The 24,672-nt window shown below is 34.4% G+C and overlaps 1 protein-coding gene across 5 annotated transcripts in view; it reads left to right on the top strand.

The window, feature by feature from the left end:
* The window catches only part of LOC123268271 (semaphorin-1A-like), a 96,339-nt gene that overhangs the window by 1,579 nt on the left and 70,088 nt on the right, over positions 1-24,672 (top strand). For 2 of the 5 annotated variants that reach the window (XM_044733219.1, XM_044733215.1), the window contains exon 2: positions 15,459-15,548. The gene's annotated coding sequence lies outside the window, so the exon portion shown is untranslated. Of the gene's footprint in view, positions 1-13,292; positions 13,302-15,458; positions 15,553-24,672 lie in introns of all 5 variants that reach the window. The other 3 variants (XM_044733216.1, XM_044733218.1, XM_044733217.1) reach the window with 3 other exon arrangements.

The raw sequence follows: 24,672 nt of genomic DNA, 5'->3' as shown, positions 1-24,672 counted from the left end.
TTATTGAGTTGTTTACTTTTTATAGTCGCCGGGAACATTTAATACGTGTATTGAGTGTAAAATATCTTTCTTCGTTTATCCTAGTCCTGTTTTACGATAACTCCAATACAACCGAGCAGAGTGTGAGTTGAGAGTTGAGACCAGAGCCAAGAGCAAGAGCAAGTCAACGGATACGATGAAAAAAAAACATTTTTATGAGCGTTATAAGCCAGCATAGCAGTTTCGAGTTTAGAGTCTCCTTCTATATGCTATCACGTGATATTTTTCGTTTATGCCTTTTCTTTTTCTTCTTGTACATATATACATGTAGGTGTACTTCACTCTACTCTGCTCTATTTATTTATTTATTTAACATATATATATTTACATAAAATACAAACTTATGTGTGTACATTGTAGGTTTTGGCTGTACCTTTGATATGTTTCTCAAGTACGGAAAAGTTTTCAGCTCTTTAATGCCGTCGCCTTGCGTTTAGTTGTATACATTATACCTGCGCTGGTTTTTTTTTCTTCCGCCAAACATATTTCCCAGGTATATATATATATATACATCGGCATTAACACGGCTGAGAGATTTCGACGGGTCAAGAACACACCGAACGCAGACGTTTAAGATTATCCGCATCGTTAAATGGTGTTCTCACGCGTGAGCACCATTTTTTGGATTCAAGGACCAAATTTGTTTGTTGGTCTCCAGCCCATGTTCCTTTCGACATGCTTCCAGGGCTATTCGGAGCATAATTACGTGTCTATATAACACTAAGCTATTTTTACCTACTAATTATTTGTAAAAAAAATTGGGTAACTTTAAATTACTCCGAAATTTCGGAGTAAAAAAAATAAAAGTGAGGATTTTATTTGTTAAAAATGAAAAATTGAAGGCACTTACTGCCTTTCAATTCATTTTCATTTCGGGACAACTGAACCAAAAATTTGTGAAAGCGAAAAGGAGTCTCGATAACAAGGAAATATTATTTCTCTCACGGGTTTTTGGTTCGCTGAAAAAACAATTTACTCGGGCAAAATAAGATTTATTTCTTCGGGAAAAAATATGATTCATTTGTGATAAAGGTATATCTTTGTTGATTTAAATTTTCCAGTAATAAGTCCTTGATATTAATAACATAAATTTATATTTATAGTTTGAAGTTTATTGAATATACTTTGATACAGATATTCGATTCATTATTCAATCAATCAACTTTCATTACTCAGTTTATTTATGAATGATTTAATTTAATCAATTTATTATTATTACAAATAATTTTATAATTTAATAATAATAAATAAATAAATAATTCTATTCTTAAAGTTATAAATATTATTTTATCTGAATTGAGTTCAAAAAAATGAATTGAGGTAAAAAATTTTTGAGCTGACCCGTTATAAAAATATCAAAAGTCCAGCAATAAAAGGTAAAAATTTATTTCCATAGAATTTTTTTAATATTTTATAAAAAGTCCTCTTAAAATAAATTTCTAGTACTTGAATGTACATGACCCGTTAATCTCTATACAATAATTTAGTAATAAAAGTTGTGTAAAAATAGCGAAGCTTAATGTAGACATGTTATTCTGTGACAAGAGATGCGATGATGAAGCTGTGAGGATATAATAAATGAAGAAGCGCGTTATCTTTGGGGCAACACCGAGCAATTACATAAATAATAATTTAAAGTTGGTTTCGCGTCGTGTAAAGTTAATCCGTGCGTTAGCCCGCCGTCTGGTCGAGGATACCGTAGCTTGTGTACAGTCTGTATCTGTATTATATATTTATATATAAATTGTATAGTGTGTTGTATATTGTAGTAAGCCGTATGTATTATATTAAGAGTGTACTTTTGTACCAGCGTATCGTTGAAAAACCGGTTTACTATACGTGGAGCTCCTGCTAAGCCTGTAAGGTCCCCGATCCCCGACACAATATATGTTGTTGGAGGAAAGCAGCTTGGCGAGGTGTAGGCCTCACGTAGTAGGGGTAATTCTGTGGGGCCCGGGGCCGGGGACCTATACAAGAAAGAGTAGAGTAGAATACATAGAGTGGGGGGATTGCCGTATGTATATGCTGATGCTGTTGTTGTCGTATCGTACCTAAATATTTTATTCAATCGAATCATATCTTATATTATAAGCCAGGCTATGTACAACCATTCAGCGTTCCACATATTAATAGAGTTAATATTATATATCGTGACGCAGATATCAACTTGCACGCGAGCGCAATTCATTTTACACGGGAAATATGATCGCCGATATAATTATTTGCATTCCACGGGCTTTGAAAAACGACACTCTGGCAATTATCAACACAAAATGTCTACCAAATATCACACATCGTGCTATCATTAAGCACACATGATATCTATTACTATTAAATCCGACATGGAGGTACTTAGAGAGGTCCAACGGTGCTCAATTTATACTTTTGCTTGTACTTATACTCTAAGTACACGGTAATAAAACGTTTTTCACCGTAACATGTACACACATTATTATTTTATTAATTTTTTTTTCTCTTAATTTTATCCACCTGAACGTGACAGCTGCTCGTAAGCAATCGCCCTGCTCCCTTGTGTGATTAAGAGCTCTGACAGACGGAGTTCACTATGCGTGTGTACTCATATGTACATTTACCTATGCACACATTCATACACTGAGCTCCGAGTTCCCTCGGATACCCCATTATATTACAATTGAGCGGTTCAAGTAGCTCGAAACAAAGGTAATAGGAGCCTATCCTTTCCCCTAATAACCCCTCCCGGCTCCAGGAGTACTCCCACTTTCGTCAACCCTGACACTACTATTATATTACCACTGCGTCAGCTTACTCTGTCAAAAATCCAAATTTTAATCCGATATGAATTTACTCAGTCTTAATGGTAAAGAAGTATATTGAGAAGTTTGTTTAATCTCTTGTTCTTGCCGTGTGATGTGCTGAGTAAATAGAGATTCAAAAGAGTGAGTCATTTCAAATAGGAAGGGATGTGTCGTGGGTTTATTTAAATTCTTATTCACTCCGATCACTAAGTCAACTCTTAATGGGTATATCTAATAGATACTGTTTTTCATGCAAAACGATTATAAATTATTCATTCGAGAATTACTAATTATACGTGATATTTTTTTTCCGTTTACTTGCTGACTAAACTGTTATTTATTGGAGTACGGAACAATTTTACACGCTCACTTTTGTCTGGAATTTTCTTTGTATTGAATTTACTCCTTCTTATTATTTTTATATCATATTTTGTATACATTTTGTAGGAAGGACTAGATACGATAAAATTGACAAGGACCATTTTTATAGAAAATTTAATTTCTTTTAAAAAAGTCCTTCACAATTTTTTGTATCATCAATATTTAACTCAGAATTTAAGTATGAACAATTCGTGCTTAATCACCGTTTTTCACATGAGTAATTTATTTTCTTTTGCTTAGTTACTGTAATCAATTCTGTAGAAAGGACTAGAGATACTATAAAATTGACGACCATTTTTAAAGAGAATTAAATATCCTAAAAAAAAGTCCTTTACAATTTTTCTGTATCATCAATATGTAATATTGATGAAGAATTCGATTACAAACAGCTCTCGCTTAATCACCGTTTTTTTTTTCATGTATGAGTAAGTTATTTTTTGCGCTCCAATATCCTCGGTTATTGCAATCAGTTGTTAACATTAATGATTATAATACACCGGGTGATTAATCACACAGCAATAATTGAGCAGCGTCAAACCTCAAGCACTCACGTCGCTGGCATTTTAAAAGTTCCGTTGCGCAACCGACTACCGTGGAAGCAATAATAACGTGGTGCAATAGTGATGATCAAGGCAATGACGGTGCTTGTATACTCAATATTTAATAGTGAATACTTAATACTTATTCTTATAAACACTGATGCTGATCCGATGACGGTGATCCACAAACACCAGCCAAGAAAGCTGATGTCACTTTTTTATAGTCCAGGTGTTGCAATTGACAATTTACTCGTATACCGTGACGTCCAAAAGTTTCCCAAAGTACGTACAGCAGATAGCTAACAGCCAACAGTTAACTTTGTTTAAATAAAACAAAGAGTAGATATAACTTGACAGAAAAATAAGAAACTAAGAAGAAGAAGAAGAAGAAGAAGGATAAGACAAGTCTCACGGGCTCGATTTTGATCCACTTGGAAAAGTTATAGCTGAAATTATGCCTCAGCACGTCTCGTCCTCTCAAACTAAAGACTCATCCAGTCTCCAGTGTGTCTATATATCAGCAGCTGAATCCTTGATGCTCCTGAATCTTGTATCTTTTCCCGCTGAACTCTCTCGGGAGGAAATTTCTACGTCAAAACTAACAGAACAGTGACGTGAGAGAACTGGCCGAGGTGGCAATGTGTTGCGAAAAAGCAATAAATGTCGACGTGTCTTGGTCTGACATCTTGAGCACGAGAATGAGCAGAGGGTGCTGCTATGCGTGACTCTATCAGTGGGCGTCTTCGCCGCCAGAATAGGAATCGAATTGAAGGAACTGTTGTGTTATTATGTCTATGATCACTGCAGGATTGTCTCGGGTTTATGGGTTAGAGTTTATAGGCTTTCAACCGTTTATACCCTTAGCATTAGTCTTCCAGCAGGAACTCCTTCTGCTGATACAGCGTTAATTTGGCTCCTGGTTGTTAGTTTAGACGGTAGGATGGTTAGGTGGCAAGTCTAGACTCTCGACTGTGATAGTATAGTATAACCATGGCGACTTTATACCCTGATTACCAAAGTCATCTCGGTATCCTTTGCATGAAATACCGGAGGCCGTAAATTGTACGGTTTAATCACCATTAGTGCAGAGCGAGGCAAGACTACTCGAATCTGCCGACTACGACTGACTTGCTCTTGCTCTCTGCTCTCTACTTCGTATCATTATATCGTATCATATCCAAGAGGGAAGTAACTCGAGGTAGTTCTATTCATCCACTGTATACTCTCCTCATCCTATAAGATCATTTCTCACACTGGGATTTAATCCGTTAAGTGAAGCACACTCGCGAGACCGGAACTTTCATTTGGCAATCCAAAATGTAAATTTCATATTTGATCACTATCATTACCAGCTTAGTTACAAGTTATTGTTAGTGTTATTTTGATTTTAAGGGTGAGGAAATTTGTTAATTTGGGGAATAGAAACTCCAAGTGAGATTCGCGATTAAAAAACACCATTTTAGATAATATAAACAAACTCGAGCGAAGCCTTTACGTCGGGCTACGGAGATGTAGATGGTGGTTAACGCGTTGATGTCTCCTCTGTTTTTAACAATGTTTCTGTCACGTCGTTAATCATCACACCATTACACGACAAATACCAAACTGCTTAATGTATACTTTGTACAATCATAATAATAACAGAGTTTATGTATATAATATATAAAATGGACTTTAGGTTAGTTTGTAGTATGTCTTTTACGCGACGCTTATCTCGTAAAAGTAAACTACCCCGTCTTATCAATGTCGTTAAATTATTGCATTTTATGTATGTCATTTGATATATCTCTCGACAGATTACGACTTTAGACGTATAGTAATATAATATAACTACGGCGACGTAAACTACTAGAGCTTTGATTTTTTTTATTGCCATCGTATCTATTTGAGTCTTAAATATTATTGACAATTTTTTGTTTTTATTAATAAATTTTTTATTTATCAATCCTTGAAAATAACTCGACTGTAAAAAATTTAATTCTTTGGGATTATTGTTTCGACGGTTGTCAAATTTTTAATGTTTATTTTGAAAATATAAATTATTATTTTTTCAAAATAAAATCTCAATAATTATCTGTAAAATTTCTACATGTTTAATTATTTACTTAAGAGTTATTACTGTATACTATATATATGATGCTGCTAATTGGCTCGATTTTCGTCGGGTGATTTAATTATTCAACTTCATGTCAAGGAGTAAATTGACCTATTTATAAAACCTTATTTATTTATAACTGTCTGAGTGCGAAGATACGCTATAATCTATAGATTAATCCCATTTTAAAAATTATTGTTATTAAATAGTAATAATTCGTGGAGATTTATCGCCAAGTTTTTAATTATGCGGGCTAAAATTTAACTGCTGGTCGATATGTAAAAATAATTCATGTATAACGTAAAAAAATGGTTTAAATAATTAAGGGTCTATAATGTTGGCTATTAGAAAATCTTGAATTGTAAAATATTCATAATTGTGATAAAAAATTTGATAGCGAAAATAGAAAGGATAAAAAATTTAACGATCTTGTTTTGAATAATTTATCGGTGAGATTAAAATACATAGAGCAGTTTTTTTTATTCATAAATAAATAGTAATTAGTTTAATCAAGATTAAAAGCGAGTAGAGGTCTTTTATTATGAATAATAGTTATAATAATGGAAGTAAAAAATCGGATAAAAAATAACAGTTAAAATAAGAGTGGAGGGTAAAATAAGGATTTAGAATTTCTTAAAAATTCATTCCGGTGGTTTGTAGTTGTAGGTGCCCCAGAAAACGAAAAATCTTGCTCGGTCTTAACTGCGGCGCTGGAATTGCTTTTCGCTTTTAAGTAATTGGCAATCGTGTGAAATTTTCCTTTAACTGTCTTATAGTAAGCAACTTCTCTGGTACACACTTGCTGTAAATACGGAGATATACACTGTAGTACTATACAGAGGAGTTTAAACACTAAAAAACCGAGTGGAATGGCTGGTGAGCTAAAACTCGAACAATCTGTGTGCTACGGCAGTGTGTGCTGGATGTGTATACACCATTGGAACAACGATCGGAGAGTTAGATGGCGTTTCTCCAATCAATTTCCAAGTTTTTTCCTTCTACTCTTCGTTACCTCAACGTCCTTTATCTCAAGAGTCTCGTGAGATTGGTCTTCGGGCAAGTACACTGATGAAAAGTGAATCAGGTTATTTTTTTGTCTCTTCGCTCTCTTTCCTCTTTCCTCTTGAAAATTCATTGATTAATTGTCACCGGAATAATTGAGTTTGTTTTGTAAAACAAGGCACACAAAACCCGTCCGACAGTTTTTCAATAATTCAACACTCTTAATATTTATCCGCGGCCCTTTTACTTCAATTCACTCTTAAATAATTTATTTTATACGCCAGAATACACAACTTATAATCTTATTTATTTATTCACTTATTAGTAATTTAGAGTACCATAAAATTAATAATTACTTTTCTCATTACTTCGATGGCTTTTTAATTAAATATTTTTCAACAAAACTGTAAACACGCCTGAGATATCTGATAATTTTTTAAACGTGACAAAAAATCAGATTATTTTTAATTTAACAGCAATTAGTCACTATTTAAAAAATTAGATTAGATAATAGTTCAATTTTTTTTTAATGACTATACTAATTCCTAATTTTGATAAATGACTCAAACTAATTAGTTATTACTTATATCATTAATCTCTCTAAAAAAGTAAAATATTTTTAACTAAATTTATCTTTATGGGATAACAATTTAATTAACCAATCTAAAGTTTGAATATTTGATTTAAAAAACTCAAACACTTCCAAAGTGTTTCAACTCAATAATTATCATACTTAAAATAATAACAATAAAAATAACAATAATATCACCGAGATAAGAAGAGCAGATATAGATCGTAATTTATTCGGTAGTAGAATAGAAGTTAGTTAATTTGATGGTCAGCGAATTTTGAGCTGCTTTCAGTAATATCAGCACATGAAATTTCTCTATCTCTTACTCTGAATCCGCCGACAATTTCCATTTTAAACGGCGCTGCAGGTCGACCAGCAGCTAACGGCGGTAAGCAAAGTCGTTTCCAAAGTTAGCTCGTGGAGTACAGTATCTCTCTTTCTTTCTCCTGATGTTACTATTACTATAGGGCATTATTCGTACTCTCTAGTGAGCATCTCCAGAGTGTATCTCTACTACCGGGATCGCACATCGCTACCAAGTTTCTCCCATTTCAGAATTACAGCTTACTTTACGCTATTATCCGCTCAATTTTGCCCCTTTATAAGCTTAAATATAATAAAATACCGAGATTAACCGTGTGTATATAAACAAAGATTAAAAAATTCGTGTACAACTTGTAGAAACTTCCGTAAAAAAGCCATTTTAAATAAAACTGAGTTTGAATATAAAATAAAATAAAATAAACTAAACATACAATTTTTATTTTAATTCCCACTCACGGAAAAGTTAATAACACTTTCTCATGAAATTATTAGAGGATATTATTATATATCCTCGAGTTGATTTAACTCAGCTTCTATCTCAATCCTTTATTACATTTATTACTCGGTTAGTGGCTATCTCGACCTACTACCGTAATAACCAATAAATATTTCGTCTCACGGGTTCCACCGTTCAAAATTGCCCGCGCTTTCACCGACTACGTGCTCCCTGGACTTTTATTCCAATCGCATAACTCTGATCGTCATTGCCAGTAATCAAATCTATAGTAATATACTGCTCACTCGATCTTGGTGTAGGTGAACATGTCTACGTTCTGTTATGTACTATTTATGCTGAAAGTAATGTAACTCCGGTGCGTTGGCGGACACACCAGGAAAGGGAGGACAAAGCGCTGAGTTATTCTCCCGGGTAATAGTAATAGCAATAGTAATCGTGATAGTAATAGGCACATATATATCTATGTGTGTTTATATATCTGTTGGGTAGTGCATTTATATGCAATACTGAGAGTTTAAGAGTTAGCTGTTCTGTTTAATGACTATTCCGCCGATAATGACGGGGCAATAGTCATAGAATTACACTCGGTTTTCATTCTCATTCTCCTTCTCGGTCTCTGTGTCACGATAAACTGTGCCCGAGCTTGATACCACACGCCAGAGTCACTTTGACCCGACCTCGCCACCCTCCAGTCACGACTTTACTTTACTTGTATTATTCTATTCTATTCTATTCTACTCCATTCCGTTTAGATCCAACTCCAACTTCAACTCTGACTCTAACCGATCGATTCTGATTCTGAGCTGAGTAACTACGCTTCAATAGATCTTTGCTTACTGATTTTATTCCTTTAACCTCCTACTACTATGCTAATATAAACAGCTACTACTTTTACTTTAAGCTTGATTGGACATTCTAATGTAAAGATTAGATTTTTAAAATTTTAATCAACATTAAATGCGTTTAAAATGATTAAAAAAAAATGTGTGCAATTAATTATTTAAAAAAATAAAATTATTGCAAAATCTGTCAAAAAATAAAGACAAGAATATTAATTTCTTGAAAGAAAGTTCCCTTTTAACAAAACAAAAAAGTTAATGCCTCTCAAGCTGTAGACCGATTTAAAATTAGTTTATAACCTAATCTAAAAATAAAAACTTGGATTTGAAAAGCAAAAAAAAAAGTATAATCTCATAAACGATTAACTATTTAGTAAGTAGGGAGTAGAGAAGCTCCAGCCTTTAAAAGTTACTCAAATTCTCTTTGGTGCATTTAATTAATCCATTTCCGCGGTTAATTATGAATCGTGAGAAAAAGGATAAGAAATAAATGGGCAGAAAGAAAGGAAAAAAAAAAGAAAAAACAATTTTCATTACTCCTACTATTATATACCAGTGGAGTAGACTACAAGTAAACTACTGTGGTGTTATAAAGAACAGATAAATAAAAAGGCGATCGCATTACTGTGAAATAACCGCGTGGGAATATGATATCGACTGACGCGGAAGTTGAGGCACACTAGACTCATTCGCGCGGTAGTTATATCCATAAAGGTAAGCATTTAGTTATACTATCGGCTTATTTCTCTTGGCATTAACTGGTAAAGTGTCGAGAGATAAAGGGATACCGTAAAACAGAGTGGAGAGGGATGATATCGCTCCATCGTTTCATTTCATCGTTAACAACCACCAGGAAACGATGAGATGTTTGCAAGCGCGAATCGGTCCATTGAAAACGCGCCATTGCCTCCGCTCGGTACCCGGGGGATGAAAAGGGTGAAGGAGGGGGCTACCAGCATACTATACCGGGGAAACCATATTTCGTTATTGCTGCTATGCGCCGGTAACTATATAGGAACATGTGAATCTACCGACGTGTATAAAAGTGGGATGAAAGGGTGGTGATAGCAGGCCAAGGCAATCGCCAGTTATTCCCCCTCTTTTTTCAGGACTCGCTGTTTTTTTTTTACTTTTTCTAGACCCTTTAACCACGCTTATACCTCGTTCGCTCGACTATGTATATGGTTATTATTTTTTTAGCGGGTTTGAATGTACCATACCATGCCAGAGACTATACAAAATCGAGGCGATGAAATAACATGAATTTTTTATTATTTTTCACCTCAACCGCAAACACGTATTACGGCTTAAAGCTCTTAATAACTGTTATTGCTGTATTATTATTTGTTATTTTGTTCTACTTTTGCCGGGCCATGCAGTTTACGCTTTTTGTTTTGTTTTGTTTAGTTTTTTTTTTTTTTTTTTTTTTTTTTTTTTTTTTTTTTTTTCCATTTATTTTATTATTCTTTTTGCACGTAGCACTGATATACTGTGTATTTTCACTTTGTCTTCGTTAGTGACAAATTGACATTTCAATTCTGCCGGCTATCAAAAAATAAATCGAGAATGAAAAATAAAAAGGGGACAAAAAAAAACGCTATCAATAGATTTAAATTCAATCGCTTTATCAACTCTTTCAACTTATATTACTTCAAAGTTTATAAAACGCTAAGCCCTATATACATATAAGAATATATATATATATATATATATATATATATATATATATATATATATATATATATATATATATATATATGTACGTTGTAGCAAAATACTCAGCCGTCCTCAATTTTATCTTCAGTTTATATTTCCAAAGTGTGTAGTACTTTGAGAATTTAATTTTGTCCTGTGCGTTTCTCCGACAAAACTTTTCCTTTTTCATATACAGTAATAGCTGCAGCAACCGCATTCTATTCTTGCATCCACGTTTTGCGCTTCAGTACTACTATACCAGAGTTTGTAAAATGTACTATAGCGTAAAAACGACAACATGTGTGTGTATGTGTGTGAGTTAAAGAAGCTAAAGGGGACTTACTAAACCAAAACAAAACAGAATAAAAGGCAATGAAGCCTAAAATAAGCAGCCTTTTGCTTCGTGTACCAGACCCGGACTAATATCTCACAGGCTTACTCACTTAACGCACACTATTATCATATATTATACATTGTAAATTTTATTACTACACATTAAGCCGTTAGTAAATATTCTAAAATTAAATAATTTAATTCATTTTAAATTCAAACAAAAAAAATTCGTCTTTTAAGAAAAGTTTCTAATCAATTAAAAATTTAGATAGTCATTTTCAGAGAGATAACCCAGCATTTTTCAGAAAGCGTTACATGATTTTTATCATCCATTAACTTTTTGTTGAATAATTGTCTACAACTAAACAAGGTATTTCGAAAACCGATTAAATGTTTAAACATTCCGTCGGAAAATAACTTAAAACTTTATCTCAAGTGTTTACAAATACAGAGGGTATTTTATTTAGGACGAAGGTCCTAACATGTGGGCACAAGATATTCTATCCAAGTCGTGGTCTACCTGGGGAACTTGCCAGCCCTCGTAACTCGTAACTTTTCTCTGAAGTTCGTGGTCCTGATCACGATTATCCATTTTACTTTTATTTATTTTATATTATTTATATCTTGTATAACTCTGTGCTGGATCTGGTAACCAGCAAATGTCTGCAGCTGAGCTCGCCTTGAACCTCTCAGCCTCATCCACATGAGCTTGAGCAAAAACAGACTCCCTACCCTTGAATCCTCGTAATGTGTAATGCGTGTGTGCACTCGAAATGGCTCCTCTCGCTGACTTCCAGTGGAAGTGCATTAGGCGGAGTTGCCGGCTGTTAGAGCAAAAGAGTAGCCGAGCTGGTCCGGCGTACCTTGGAAACCACGAGCAAGAAAGAGTCGGGACCGCGGATTAAAGAGAGAATAAGCCGGTAAGGCCAAGCCCATTACTAAGGAATAAGAAACGAGCAGCACTGGTTGGTACTAGTTGAGTACAGCTACGGGTCCGGGGGGTACCAAGTATAGTAAACTCGAGAAATCTCCTCTATCTACTCCATTCTCCACTCTATCCGTTCTTATTCCACCCGTAGAGTCTAGCCTCAGCATCAACTGTACCATGTACTATATGCTATATACAGTTGGTTCTTTATCCGATGATGCCTCAGGCGTTTGTCCTTGTTGCTCTCAGTCGCTTCAGTCTCCAGTTTGAGAGTGTAACCCCCTTGGAAGAACCATGTACTCGTCTTTTATTACTTTTCAACTTTTTCTTTTCATTTCCACGCCATCACTTTTTAACTTTTTATTTTCCCGAGATTTTTTTATCTCCGTACTCAACCTCTATTAACATGGCTCTTTGTCTTCCAATTTCTTTTCTAGTCGTAGCATCTCCAAAATAAGAAAGTCCAAGTAAAGAATAAATAATAAAAATAAAAATAAAATTCAAATTACTCGCTGGGTATCTTTTTAGAGTTATAAAAATTTTTTATTAATCTACTGTATTAGGATAATAAATAATAGCCAGAGTTAGACTTGCTGTCGCGATAAAATACATTCAATAAATTCGTATCACTTAAAGTAAAAGTATTACTCAGACGTGGGGTCTATTGGTCGGAGTCTTTATATATATTGTATATAGTATAGAGAGAGAGCAGATCTATTTATCACTGGTGCGTGCGTTATGGCGAAGGTTATTGCGATACAAGTGTGTGACCAAAGTTTACCCTGGTCCTGCGGCGGTCGGCATTCCAACAGGTGCGAAAAGCCTTGGAGCTATGTCAAGCTTATAATACCTTGCTTCGTTATGCAGTAAACCCGCCGGGCATTACATCCTCATACTCGTACATAGCACATAATACCCTTCTATTCGCTGTGCTGTATATATAGACAATATCTCCATCTCCGTTCGCGCTTAGTTTGCTGACTATCCTACTATCCTATCCTAGTTCAGACTCTTCTTTTTGGTGTGTGTCTGCTTCTGCTGTGCTTTCACTTGTCATGCTGTAAATAAAAATAAGCTGCCAAAAAAGAAATAAAAATAATAATAGAAATGATAATTTTAAAAATAAATTAGCCAAATTTATTCCGAGATTGAATTGTGATTCATGAGGTGACCTGCAAGGAGGATTTAATACTGTGAGAACGTGCGTACTCTGGCATTCTATTCCTTCTTAAATAAATTCAGCCGTACGCTGTATACATTATACAAAGTAAAATATAATAAAATAAATAATAAATATGTACTGCAGCAGCAGCAGCAGCAGGTACTCTGCAGCAGTGTATAACCATAAAGTATTAGCATTAAAGCAATAGTGGATTGAGTTAAGAGGAGAGAAGAGTAATAGAATAACAGGTAGGGCTCTATTTTTGTTGCTTTCGTTGTTATTATCCTTATAAATTATTCTAAACTTGTTCGTCTTCTTGGTCTCTGGCGTCTTTACTCTTCGTTGTCCTTCTTTGGCTTAGCTGGTGCATCACGGGTGGCGCCCTCTGCTTTTCCAGCTCCTCGATAATGCTCGAGTCCCTTTGTCAGGCACGTTCGAACGAATTCCCAGGATTCTCGAGTAAATACCAGCAGCTAAGACGCTACGATATTACTATACCATACCAAGGGAACAGGGGGGGAGCACGGAAAATTTATGGTCTTATCTTACCCGCGCTTTATTTTTACCGTCACATCTTTTCTTTTTTTTTTTTTTTATTTTTCTAAAGATATAATTCAAGATACACAGACATATTTTTGTCTATCCTCTACTCCTATTCCCAGGAAATAATGCTGATAAGCGATTATCTATTCTAGTGACTAAAATCTGAGGAAATGACTGTTTATCAGTGTATATTTTTCGTTGAGTTATTCCACATTTGAGTATATACAAGAGAAAGCGTTCTACATTCTTAGCGGCCCTTTTACAAAAGGTATAAATTCGATTCTAATGAATGCAATCTCAGTCAGAGAGGATTTAAAAACAAAACAACTTATAAACGATACAAGAATACGAATAAGAGTCAGATAAAGCCGCAGTAAGATGTTTCTCTTGTAGTTATCTCTTCTAAGGGAAAAACCTCGTGAGTTGCCCACCGATTTATCGAAAGTGCTCTCGATACGCCTCAAGGCGCCAAAGAACCTTGCAGGTATTTTATTCTTCTCTTCTGTACTTTGTATTTCATTTTATTTTCGACTTTGTGTGCTCGTATTTGGCTTCGAAAGGAATGCAAGACTGACGGAAAAGCTAAGACGTCGTTTGTCTTGCAAGATGCAATGTGTGCCTTCGCGTGATAAGCTGCGAAATTACAGTGAACGCCCTTCTCTCCAGAAACTAATGGTAGAGTACTCACGCTGTGTCTACATGCATAGACGGGTATATTTATCCAGAGTACACTTATATACATATATATATATATATATATATATATATATATATATATATATATATACATAAGAGAAAAATACCTATTGAGCGTAGCGCGAGTGTGATAGTGGAACGCCGCGAGATTTAACTTTAAATGGTTGGTTCAAATGTAAAACCTCAACCCGTTCTAACCATATTTTTATTCAGAGCTCTCGTGTGATCGATTGACTCAAGGCCTCTTTATTATATATATTTTATTTTATTTTTTCACCTCATCTCCGCTCTCGATCGTGACGGTTTTAATTTCGGGGCCTTGAGACCCAAGATTAAATGCTCAGGTGATCGATTGAGCGTGAAACACTTTGCGTAATAAAAAAAAAAAAAAATTAAAAAAACATTCTCTATCTCCATATGTTATAAATTACACACAAATGTACATTAATAACAATGATTTAGAGTTATTTTTGTTATTATGGTAATTCAAACTATATTTCACTAACCACAAATTAAACACCGAACAGAGCATCGGAGAATTGAAGACACTTTTATAATTATAAATGTGACGTCTCTTTAGCTAATTGCGGGGCTTAATACGTGACGCAATCGGTCGAACGGTCAGCGATGGTAGGTGTAGAATATGGATGTGGAAGTGATACACTGGGTGGACGGTTCACCAAAACATTTGTCGCTAAAACAGCCCGACCACACTCCGCGATATACATATATGTAAGTATTATGGGGACATCAATCATTGGTTGAACGTTACAGCCGGTCAGGAAATGACGTTTGTAATTTCGGTGGCTGCGTGCGGGTGTGCATATAAACACTTGCCTCAACTCAACCTTGATAGCTGCAATGCGTTCTAATATTCGGGTATTACTTGTCATAAACCACATCCAGTATGGAGTAATATGTTTCCCATTCGTAAACCAACTGAGAGGAGCTACCTCTATAAACTCAAGCTCAAACTCAAACTATAAATACCCACAAATTTTACAACTAATAAATTATATGTATTTACATTCACTGTACATAAATATTTATTTATGTTGTGTTGTTTTGTTATTTCAGCAGCAGAAGAAGAAGCTGTGGAAGAATTTTCCGAATGGTGGGCTGGGAAAGTGCATGAAATACACCCCTCGGTGACCTGTTGAGAAAAAAGTAAGTACGTAAGCAAGAAACTAAATTTATGTTGCTCATAAGTCCCGTCGTGCAAATATCCAGAGCTTTCTTCCTTCGCCACCTTATACTTCTCCTTCTTGTACTTTTCTTGGTGGTCTTTTTATTTTTTATCGCGGTCTATACTCTGCTCTTGATATCGCACCGCCATTATTTTCTCCTTACCAGTCAACTGAAGCTGTGTGCATCGATACAGCCCTGTGGCTGATGGTCGAGGGTGAAACACTCTTATAAAAATATATATATATATATATAATGTGTTTGTACATATATTTACAAAGAATACATAGAAAGATAGAAAAGGTTACTACCCAGAAGCAAAAGTCGTTCGCCAACACTTAACTCGCGATTGCGCGGTACTTTATGGTCGGTATTTCTCTGACGACAATATGCTGATACCATGGATACACATATATACATCTACAAACAACGAGGTTCGTGCTCGTTAGTGCGAGCTCAATGACTCGATTAATCGTGATACGGTTTAGGTCGTACTATTGCCTATGGATATTTCACGAGCGCCCTCAACTCCACTTATTGCACTACTTGTGCTGCAGAACTGTACCCAAAATTTATTGACTAATTATACTACCACGTGCAGACGTGATTTTTTGTTACATACATATTATTTCAAATTATACTATAATATTAACCTACGTTATACATATATTTTAGTCGTATTGTCGCTGATCCATATTCCCCGAGCTCTGCTGTACTGACATTTTAATGATATGTCATAATAACCATCCACTAGTTTATCTTTGACATTTAAAATATCAAGACATTTTTATTTTTTAATATTTTAATATTTAAATTATCTTTTTTTTTTTTTTTTTTTTTATTTATTTATGTTTTTTCATGTCCTTTGATTGTGTTTACCGTTATCAGATTTGTGTACTCTCGTATATTAATATTAATGTAAATACAAATAGTAAAATACAAAATTGTCCATCATTTCGAAATAAAAATGATCAAAGCTCAAAATTATAAAAGCGTAGCAATAAAATATTAACGAGATGCCGTTTTAAAAGATACTTTTTTGGTTTATTATTTCGCGAATTCTGAAACCTCATTAAATGGTCCGAAGATACGTCCCACAAGGTTAAAGTAGACAGAAAATTAAAGTCCAAAAATAGTAGAATAAATAGTTAACTATTCATACGTAAAACAGAGTATGTGTGCTGGGATTGGGTGTCCTCGCGTGGACGATAAAGTCCTTTTTACGGTTGCATTTCCAGACTCCTCGTTTTATTACCCGGGTCCGACCCCGGGGACAAAGTTCCTCCAGAACAACTATAACTGTATGCACATGTGTGTATATGTAATACATGCTGCAAGTTAAAGGTAGATACGGAGCTGAGAGACCAGAGTGCATATTCCATATCCATAGTACTGCTAGTATAGTACGGTTAAACAGAATGGAAATCTTAGCTAGCACTATTCTAGCCTCTATCTTCCATTCTGTATTCGAGACTTCATTTTCTCTCACCGCCATTACGTGTACCCGGGGCCTTTCATCATCGTCATAGAGCCAGCACGGCGGCATTACCAGTGTAGAAGTACCAAGGGTGTATATTTTACACTCGTTGGGTTCTTTATTGTTTATCAGCGCAGCACAATTTGATCCGTTCAATTAAATACCACCCTTATGCACTTAAACAAGGATTTGTTAATATTTAATGAGCTTCATTAATTGTTAATAAATTTGAACATTTAATTATTTAATAAATTTATTTATTAATATTTATTGAAGTTCTTGAATAGAAAATGAATAAAAAAATTTTACTTGAACACTTTTTAATATTTCCATGATTTGATTTTAAATAATTTGAGAATATTAAATTTTTTCCTTATTAAATTGGCAGCAATAAAATAAACAATAAAGCAATGGTTGTAATAAACCATTGATTACTCAAACGATTGTAGACTGATGAAAGAAAAACGAGTATGTAATTATACTATTACATTTTAAAGTATATAAAGCGCAATAATTACAAACGAGGCTTGGAAAAGCTTTGCTAAATAATTAAAGTCTCGAGTTAATTTAGTCATACTAAATGTATGTCGATGAGTAGAAGTAAGAGAAGGAGGAGTAGGAGTGAAAGGAGGAGGATGCTTCTGAAGAGACGGTGGTAGTGCCTGGAGCGTCAAACGACAAAGTCAAGAGATCCAAGACTCGATGTTCCATTAACGGGTGCGAGAATTACCAAAGGAAGTTCTCTTGAAGTAAGAGAGAGAGAGAGAGAGAGAGAGAGAAGAAAGTACTCTTCACATCGCTCAACCCTCTCGTGTTGTATCGTCATCTTGTAGCCTTAGTTGTCGTCGTTGTCGTCCCCTTTATGTTTAGTATACACTTAATGCGGAGAGCCAAGAGCCGAGAGCCTGAGAGATGCGATAGAGAGCTCCCCGAACTCGAGGCTGGCTGGTGTGTGCTCCAGAATGGCGAGGCGCACATCGAACCGCGATATTCCGATGTACATGTGCTGGGTGTAGTAGTTTACACCCGTGTACCATATACTAAATGGGAAAGCAAAGTAAAGGGAACAGAGAGGATGAAAAACGCGACTAAGAGTGTGTGCTTGAGTGCAGTAGTTGGTGGGTGTTGGTTGCCAATGCTGCTGCTGGAGAAACAGATAGATAAAGGATAGAGAATAGGGAGTCCCACCACCGAAGTTTTTACCTTTCGACTTTTTACGTTATTGCTCTCTTGTGGAGCAAATGATGCTCGAGAATATAAACGCGAGCAAGACTGTGTGCTTTTTACAGTTGTTTATTGTGTCTGGTGTACACCACATACGTGTGTGTATTATATGTATTTACAAGGGAGGACGGGGGTGATTGTGTTATATATATATGAATGTACGAGCGTGGTTTGGTCTGTATCGTAATATACTGGCGTGTAGCGGCAAAGAAGAAAAATTGCTCGTTGGCTTTCAGGGTTTTGCCGACCGCCAACTCAAACTCCAGCACGCGGGGCTATAATGGAGACCGTGTTGAGATTTTTCTTTGCACTCATCCTTTGAGTGATGTCTCTTTGATGCCGTGACAAAGAGCATTGGAACGTTTCTACCACTGGAATATAAATGCTACCAACCACTATCCACTGGATCCCGGATAGTTATCGTCTGGGACGAAGTGGAGGAACAGTAAGAGGGTGGGATGAAAGATAGATCATGATATATAGTCATCAAAGTGTTGCTCTCCATTTTGTATTAGTAGTTTTGTAGGGCGGAAAATAAACGTGTCGGCGAGATAGCCGCCCTGGCTTCAATATAGATATTGCCAATCCAATTTATTCCACTTTTATTTTCTTGTTTATCCTGATATTTTATTCTCTCCTTGTGATCCTATCAAATCAACTTAAGACCTCACTTTACTGCTATACACCCTGGATATCATAAACCACCATGAATTATATCCTCCATGCTTTTATATTCGGACATGTATTATCATTACATATATAAGCTTTTTCATTTATCAATATTCATTTTAAATATGTTTAATTGCATTTATTTTAATGAATTGAATGCTGTGTAATTATTTTTTAAGCTAAAATCCATTTGAATATTATACATCAAAAAGCTTTTATTAATAATTATTTTGAAACCGTAATAGAGAAAATTATTCAATCAATTATGCTTTATGGCTTTCAATTATTAATAATATTTTAATTGATCAATTAAAAAAAATTTTTTTTGCTCGACGGGCAGAAAGCGTCAACTTTCAGCCCGCTGCGCTAAACGAAGTTGCCCTTTTCTGCCTTCGTCGAGCAAAAAAATAGTATACACTCCACGGGAAGTAAATAAGAAAGCCTCAGATCACATGTTTATCGACCTCGGCTTCGCCTCGGTCAACAATTACATGTGATCTGAGACATTTCTTACTTTACTTCCCTAGGTGTGTAATATACTATTTTTTTTTTTATTAATTATTATTTAGAGTCGGTTTTAACTGCTGTGGTCATATCGCCGACTTTAACTGTTGGGAGTGGTACGTTGGGGTCTTTTTGGGTTGTGGAAAATCTTAACCTACGCGGCAAGGGCCGAATATCAACCAAGTTGGTTTCTAAGACCAGCTTGGGGGATTCGAACCCACCCCTGGCCGGTAAGTTAGTCCGAGTTCTCTATAGGCGATGCGCCTTAGACGACTCGGCTAACGTCACTGGTTAATTTTTAAATTATTCTTCAAATAAAATAAAAATAAACACATCATAAATTGTTGATACTTTAGAATAAATATTTATTAATCTTTTTGTCTTATACAAACTACCGATTTAGACACTCTCAATTTAACGACATTTGCCTAAGGGCTGTGACGTTTCTTTAAAAGTTGGTGTAATTAAAATCCGCTTCAGGCACTTACATACGTCAAACTTTACACTCGTTTTTGCGAGAAGCGTCACAAGCCCCAGGCAAATGTCGCATCTCTACTATTAATAAAAAATCGCCATTCTAGACAAGTTACATAAATAATATTATAATACCTATTAATTTTCATCGACTTGCTCTTTTAAATTTATAAATATTTGCCCTGCGCTTGAATTTTCTTTTTTGACATTATGCTTATTAGTATCTAGCAATATTAAATATTTATTTAAATAAATCACAACCCGCGTAATTGCTTTCGGAGATAGAGCTCGTGTATTTATCAAAGAGCTTTTGACTTTAGATTAATTATTTTAAAGATATCGTCGCAGCAAATATTCGTACAAAATACATTTATAAATTAGATCCCGGGGGACATTTTCGCTAGTTGTATTGTATATTTAGCCTCCATGAGAGCTGTTCGGTCAGTTTTATAATTGCCCGGGTAAGTGCAAACACCAATAATAACGGGAGGACAACGACTCTTGATGCATACCCTCGCGTCTACTTCTCTCTCTCTATATATATATATATATATCTATCTCTTTATGTATTATATATACAGACCATAGTAATTATTAATCGATTTTATGTCATCTGATTTGTGTTAAAGTAAAAGGTTGTATAGATATCATCGCATGTCACTCTAATTTCTACTCGTACTAAAACTAAATAATATTTTTTAACTGTCACTCCCGGCTGCACCGACCGTATACATCAATATAAATTTATTTGTACAAGTATTACCATACGGATTAGTATAAAATAAAATATAATAAAATAAAACATAAATAAACTTTTTTCGTTCTAAATCAATCAGACGGTTCTATTCGTTTCCCGTTTGATTGCATGACAGCCGCTCACTTTTGTCTCTGCGGATATGCAGGAGCAAGAAATAGCTAATAATAATCATAATAAGAGCAATATTTTTTATAATAATAATAATAATAATAATAATAATAATAATAGAAGTTTAAAACGAAGTAAAACAGTCGAATTGAAATAAAAAGTAATTTTAAAAGAGTGCAAGAAAAGCATTTAGGTGAAAGAGAGCGAGACTATGAAATTCGTGACCGGAAATTGCTCAGAGACTTAACGATCTGAGCAGGAGGTGTAGGATTGTGGGTTATAAGTCTACGGGGTTCGATCTTGCGTTACAAATTTAAATCGACTTGATATTAATAAATAAATATTTAATTAAAAAAAAGCTGGAGCAAATTTTTGATTCAAAAATTTTATTTTTTTATTTATCTCATATACTTTTAGTAGTTGAAGGCTGATGGGTGTCTTTCCCGTGCTGGGCACGACGCTCCCGTTATTATACGAAATGCAGTTACGCGGTCGTCGGTGGTGCGAAGAAACCTCGATCTTTTCTATTGGTGGCAAGGAATAAGAACCGGAGGATAGAAGATAGAAGATAGAAGATGGGAGAAAAATAAAAGTAATGAGAAAAATAGTTCACCCCCTGACTCTTCATCGCGTGCGACCCCGTCGGAATTCTAGAAACAAACGAGTAGTCGTGTGCAGACGGAGGAGCAACCGTTCTTTTCTCTGCTATGTACTATGTAGTATAGTATGTAGTATGTAGTATGTAGTAGAGGAGAGCTTAAGAAAACGTGGAAACGTACGTGGCCGACGCCAATGAACTGCAAACGTGAACCGACTTTTCAACTTGTTCAGCTCCTGCTCGGCGATGCTCTTCTCCAGCTCTCTTCTCTGCTATCACTATTTTTTATTTATTTTTTAGCTTCTTGTGTATACTCAAATATCCTCTTGTTTGGTTGTCGTCTTCTCGGTCGTTGCCGCGGCGCTATCTCGGAAAAACTGAAAAAGCTTCGCCCGACAACGACCAAAGAGGAGCTTTTACTCCCAGCCAATCGCATTCTTGACAGCACTGTCCAATGTAATTCCCTTTTTTTAAACTCCTGTTTATTTTAAGTTTTAGTTTTATCCTTTCCTCCTTTCTGCGCCATATCACCTCCAGTAATTTTACAAGATTATTTTTCATCAAATTAACTTTTATTTATACATCATTTGTTAAAGTGCTCGGGAAAAGTAATAAGAAAAAAACCCTCAAGAAAAATTTGTTTCGTGTAATATAATAATATTACATGAAAGAAAAAATATTGCTTTAAATAAAACTAAAATTCTCTAAAATTATTATTTTATTTTACTGACATAAAATGTTAATTCAAAGAGTTTATTTATTTTTGTGGGAACTGAATTGATAGTATTTATTTGAGAAAACTTTCAAAAACAAGTTACTGCAGTCCTGATTTTTATCTTGATAGAATTACGATAAATAAAATATATATTTACAGTATTGCTGTCAAGTATGTTTAATTAAATATAAATCTAGTATATCCAATGTACAAATATATAAATATAAATATTGATTTTCATTAAAATTGCTTTCAAAATTACTATATGATATTCATTTAAATATTTATATAACGAGCCAAGTAGTGAAAATGATATAAATTATTCAGTGTAATTTATACCACATCAAACGTTTATATTTATTTAAATAAATAAATTTCAATTAATAAAATATTTATATTTTAAAAATGTAAATAGGTATATATTGCATGTTTATGTATCATGACCGCGTTTTGTGTTTTTGAAATCAAAAACACACACAGATTTACTTATTGCAGCTGAATATTTATTTAACAGCGTAAAAATATATTTAAGATCTTGCGCAAAACGTCTGGATTTATATTATATTATATTAGTTTTAGCGGTACTCGAAAAAGGCGTCGTCATTGGATCTTTAAGATTTAAAAGTCAAGTGTTTTCGCGAGGGCCAAAATAACCGCTACCAAAACAACCAGCCACGTTCGCACATTGTATATATGGAATTATAGCTCTGGGTATTTTATATGACTGGTATCAACATACACAAAATTCAGAGGCGAGATATAGACGGGAATAAACGAAGAAAGAAGTGGGTTGGCTGTAAGTGAGAATGAAATAAATAAAAGAGCTTTAAAATAGTTGTGTTGTACACATAACACATACACATACTCAAAAGTTTAACTAGAACTCGAAGTAGAAGCAATACCAATGGAAGTGAACCATTGCCACGTGGGTAATAAACTAGCCTGTCTAGTCACTGGAGTACTGAGCTAGAGTTAGAGCTCCGTTTGTATCCTAAACGTAAATATATCTATATATTTATACAATGCCGATGGTATTACTCGAGAGTACGAAAAAACCGCGTTAGATTTTGCACTACGTTTTACAAACAACTGCATGCCAGTTTATTTATCCATACCAATCCAACTGCTTTTAAACCGAAAAGATAAACGAATAGAATACCGATTAAAATTAAAAGCTCTCTTACTCTTAGCGGAAAGGAGATGTTTTTTTTTTCGTTAGATAAATATTTTCTCAAACTACTTTTATCCGGTTCAGTTCTGTTTAGTATTTTTATAAACTCAGTTCATATGAAATTTGGTATTTTTTTCCTAACATCTGTGAAAAAGTTATTTTAAAGTCTATTGAGTAGGAAAAATTTTTTAAATTCTTCCGTTGATAATTCCACGGTCATAATTTTTCAGTGTAAAGTACAGAAATTTAGAAAAGACATAAAACTATTCAAGGCTTATCGATTTACATATTTAGATGCCGATTGCAGGAGCTTGAATTTCTTAAAATAAAGCACGTACAATCGTCTGTTTAACCAAACTTTTGAATTCTTAAAGTTTGAATTTACAAATATTTAAATTTTCAAGGTTCTTTCTTACTTTTACAAGCTCCAAAGTGCCAGAGGTTACATAATATCATAATAATAATAATAATAATAAAAGTTCATTATGTCAGTGACTTTGGAAACTTTTTAAGACTTTTCCGTCAGCAAACTTTATTTTTCAAATAAATAGTTTGTTTAATTTTTCACTTTTTGTGACAATAATTTTCAGAGTATTAAAAAGAATATTTTGATAAATTTAAAAAAACAACTTACCATGACTCAAAAGGGTGGAAAATGTGACCAGAGGTGCTTTTATTTTTGTCCTTTCCTCAATCTTCCTTAGAGACATATGAGTCCTCGGGGAGCTTTAGGGACCAAAGTTTTATTAAATAAATAAATAAAAAAATATGACCAGGTTTATATTTTAATGAAGAAATATTTAAGCCTTAAAAAAAGTTAAATTATTTTAAAAAATACAATAAGTCGTGTTATATTAAAAACTATCTAACCTATTTTAATCCGCTGTACTTGATATATTTTTTCTTTTCATCTTAATAGAGCTTTTTGTTGAATATTAAGGATTTAAAAACCGGGTATCTACCATAATAACTTTATTAAATATTTTATGAGGTCGATTCTTACGTGCAGGTCGTTGATTCTTTCGACAGGTTAAAGATTTTCCCACTAGCAGCGTTTACCGCCCGCTACCATCTTCCTTCTAGCATCAACCATAAAGCCAACCAGCAACCACACCGGACGGGTTATGAATAAATTTGTAAAAACCCCTGGAGACTTTGAGAGTGACGGTGACGGTCTATTATTTTTTTTCTCTAGTGCACTCTTTCTTTCTTTTAACATAACATGCATCTATATTGCACTATATAATACAAACACACAAGTTGGTGTCGGTTAAAGACGATATTGCAAGTTTTCGCTGAGGCAACATTCTCTATTATATCGTAAGAAGAGGAATGAAATATATATTAGACAAAGTACGGTTGAAATAAAAGGGTAAAGCTGCTTTTCTTTTTATTATTCCACTAAATTG

The sequence above is a fragment of the Cotesia glomerata genome, linkage group LG7 (assembly GCF_020080835.1).
Source record: "Cotesia glomerata isolate CgM1 linkage group LG7, MPM_Cglom_v2.3, whole genome shotgun sequence".
Classification (NCBI taxonomy): Eukaryota; Metazoa; Arthropoda; class Insecta; order Hymenoptera; family Braconidae; genus Cotesia; species Cotesia glomerata.
This window is presented reverse-complemented; position numbering and strand designations above follow the sequence as displayed.